We start from the raw sequence: 4,094 nt of genomic DNA on the forward strand, positions 1-4,094 counted from the left end.
CCAGGTTTTTTTTTTTCAAGTTCAATTGCTGGAGGTGTGGGCTGGGGTTGATGAGAAGGATTGAACTTCATTTATGAATCCTTTCTTCAGCTACACCCATAAAAGGAGAGGGAGATTCCCCTGCCGTTGAAGGTAGGGTGAGCAAGCACTTCTTGGCAGTGGTCTCACCCAGCACTTGGTAAGCTGAGTCCTCCCCCAGGGCTGTAACGTCCTGAGGAGTCAGCAGGGACAACTCGGGATGAAGGAGCAAAGTCCTGCCAAGATTCTGGTCAGGCAGCCTCCAATATTCAAATAACGGAGACGGATGCAGCGAATTGATGGGTCCTGAGAATTCGTAAATAATTCCCCAAGACTTATAACCTGTACTAGCCATCATCATTTCACCATGGTTCCCTGGGCTTCGGAAAGTGCATTGTCATTTTATAAGGTGTTTTGCTTCCAGATTTGTCTTTCTCTTAAAGGATCATGCAAAAAGCAGGCTTTGGTTTTAAACTTTGGAATTTTTTGTAAAATTCAGTCTTGCTTATTTATTGATCAGAGCTCTCTTCTGATTATTGTGAAATGGTTGACTGTGTTTTGCTCCTTGGAAGTTTGTCTAAGACTTAAAGCCATTGCATAGTTAGAGCAAAATACAATTTTTTAAACACTAGAAAGCAAGCAAAGATAGTAACAAAAAGAAAACCATCCGGGCAAGCAAAGGAATTCATGGTCCCAAAATGCATCGTGTCGGCTGGGCCCGGTGGCTTACGCCTGTAATCCCAGCACTTTGGGAGACCGAGGTGGGTGGATCACCTGAGGTCAGGAGTTCGAGACCAGCCTGGATGACATGGTGAAACCACTGTCTCTACTAAAAAAAAAAAAAAAAAAAAAAAAAAAAAAAAAAATTAGCCAGGTGCAGTGGCACATGCCTGTAATTCCAGCACCTCGGCAGGCAGATCACCTGAGGTCGGGAGTTTGAGACCAGTCTGGCCAACATGGCGAAACCCTGTTTCTACTAAAAATACAAAAATTAAGCGTGCATGGTGATGGGTGCCTGTAATCCCAGCTACTCGGGAGGCTGAGACAAAAGAATTGCTGGAACCCAGGAGATGGAGGCTGCAATGAGCCGAGATCGCGCCACTGCACTCCAGCCTGGGTGACAGAGTGAGACTTCTGTCTCAAAAAATTTATCAAAATGTGACAAGATTCTCTTAAATTCCACAGCAGGTGTAACTTCCTCTCTAGGAACGTTTCTCACTGTGCGGGCGACTGCTTCAGTAGAAGCTCCTAGTATTCCCACCAAAGTCAAGCTCCTTTCTTCTTGGGCGTGGAACTAGAATGAACTTCCCGCCTCTCCTGGAAAATAGCTTATGCTTTAAGTAGTTAATGAATTGTCATTATAAAATATTTAAATTTATGCTAATGTCTTTGTTGTTGTTGCTGTTGTTGGAGCGCAATGGCGTGATCTCGGCTCACTGCAACCTCTGCCTGACGGGTTCAAGCGATTCTCCTGCCTCAGCCTCCAGAGTAGCTGGGATTACAGGCACTTGCCACCACACCCGGCTAGTTTTTGTATTTTTAGTAGAGATGGGGTTTCACCATGTTGGTCAGGCTGGTCTCAAACTCCTGACCTCAGGTAATTCACCCACCTCGGCCTCCCAAAGTGCTGGGATTACAGGCCTGAGCCACCATGCCTGGCAATGACAAGATTTTTTAAAGGCCATATCACAAAGCCCCCCCAATTTTTCTGATAAATAAGAGGCCCAAGTCTTGGTTCTGAGATGGACCATGGTGAAACAAGTCATTGAACTGGCTTTTCTGGCTCACCTTGCAGATGAACGCTCTGTCGTCGTTTGCTGACACTGAGGTTTCCAGTTGATGCTGCATGGCACGATGCAGTGATGTGAGAGGAAATGGGGGGGGAGTGCAAAAGCAGACCCATTTTGTCATGAATTGCCCAAGATCTCATACTGAAGCTATAGCAAAGCTTCTGCCCTTAATGAGTTTACAGGTGAAATGGAAAGACACTTGAGTGTCTCTTCCTCCAGGAGGCCTTTTCCACTCCTTTCTACTCCATCATAACACCTGCCGTGCTGCATTGCAATTCACTATCTGTATCTTTTTCTTTCTTCTAGCTGCTGTTAATCTTGTTTGGGATTAGAAACTCTTTTTTTTAATTTAAGTTCCAGGATACATGTGCAAAACGTGCAGGTTTGTTATATAGGTATACGTGTGCCATGGTGGTCTGGTGCAGCTAGTCACTTGTCCTCTAAGTTCCCTCCCCTCACACCCCACTCTCACCCTGCAGCAGGCCCTAGTGTGTGTTGTTCCCCTCCCTGTGTCTATGTGATCTCATTGTTCAACTCCCACTTATGAGTGAGAACATGCGACGTTTGGTTTTCTGTTCCTATGTTAGTTTGCTGAGGATAATGGCTTCCAGCTTCATTGATGTCCCTGCCAAGGACATGATCTCATTCCTTTTTATGGCTGCATAGTATTCCATGGTGTATATGTACCACATTTTCTTTATCTAGTCTCTGATGGGCATTTCAGTTGGTTCCATTTTGCTATTGTAAATAGTGCTGCAATAAACATACGGGTGCCTGTGACTTTATAGTAGAATGATTTCTATTCCTTTGGATATATACCCACTGATGGGATTGCTGGGTCAAATGGTATTTCTGATTCTAGATGCTTGAGGAATTGCTGTACTGTCTTCCACAATGGTAAAAACTCTTCTCTTAATTTGATAGAACCTTTGGTTTCTCTCCTTGGAAAAAATGCACATCCGCACATACCCTAGATAAATCCGTAGGAAGTTTCAGGGGCATGATGGGCACTCTGTTTTGTTTTGCTCTGTTTTGTTCGAGACAGGGTTTCTGGGGAGCAGTGTTGCCCTCTCGACTCACTGCAGCCTCTACCTCCTTCACTCAAGTGGTCCTCCCACTTCAGCCTCTCAAGTAACTGGGACCACAGGCACGCACCACCAGGCCTGGCTAATTGTTTTGTAAGTTTTGTACAGACGGGTTTTTGCCATGTTGCCCAGGCTGGTCTCAGACTCCTGGACTCAAGCGATCCTCGCACCTCAGCCCGGCAGATCCCTGGAATTGCAAGTGTGAGCCACCGCACCCAGCGGTAGTGGGCAATCTGAACTTCAAAGGTCCAAGGATCTCAGGTTAAGGTGTCGAACTGTGGGCCTCTAGAGGACAGCCCTATGTCCAGGTTATCTGTGAACTTACGTCACCTAACACAGTGCATAACACATATGGGTGTCCAACCACAATGTATGAAGCCACATGTGCATACAAATATAACTAGCATATACTAAAGCAGTTTCAGACAAATTCTTTGTGAGGCAAATTCAAAGTTTTGTTTCAAACCTGCTGCAAGGAGGTAATTTCCAATAAGTCCAGTTCAAAGATTTCTTTCCTAGTAGAGGGCTTTTTTGTTTTTTGTTTGTTTGTTTGTTTGGGGAAAGATGTGTAGATAACATTAGCAGATTAAGTTCAAGTTCAAGTAAGGAACATTTGGTTAAAGGTAACTAAGTTCATCCAGGGACAGCTGGTCAACAGTGCAAGCCGCGTCTCACTTCATCAGGAAATTGCTCAATTCTATTATCAGAAATGCTTGGTACTTCCCAGAAGAAACTGCTCATCACAGCGGACAACAAATTTCTGACCCAGACTGCCTTCCCTCAGCTTTAAGACCACTTTCCTTCTAGACGGACAGTGGGGCGAATACTAATGATTATGATAAGAAAAGCAATTGAAACTTAGGAGGGAAAAATTGCTGAGCTGATGTGATCAGGCAAGGCCCACGCATTGCCCTTGAAGGATGGATACGGCCTTGGTAGATGGTTCCCGAGGAAGCAGTGTGGTCCATAGTTAACCAGAAGTAGAGTGGGGTAGAAGCTGAGGGCAGAAATGTCAGCTGAATTCAGAGTCAGGTGGACCTCGAAAAACAGAATAAGATCTGTAGACTTCAGCCACTGAAGCTGTCTAACCCGGGTGAAACATAGCCCAGTGATGTGATAATAAGGCTGAACTGGTGTGGTGTGCAGGGGAGACTGAGGCATAGAGATGCTGAAATACTCTCCAGGAAGGAAATAATAAGGA

The sequence above is a fragment of the Rhinopithecus bieti genome, unplaced genomic scaffold, assembly GCF_001698545.2.
Source record: "Rhinopithecus bieti isolate Rb0 unplaced genomic scaffold, ASM169854v2 scaffold_6933, whole genome shotgun sequence".
Taxonomy (NCBI): domain Eukaryota; kingdom Metazoa; phylum Chordata; class Mammalia; order Primates; family Cercopithecidae; genus Rhinopithecus; species Rhinopithecus bieti.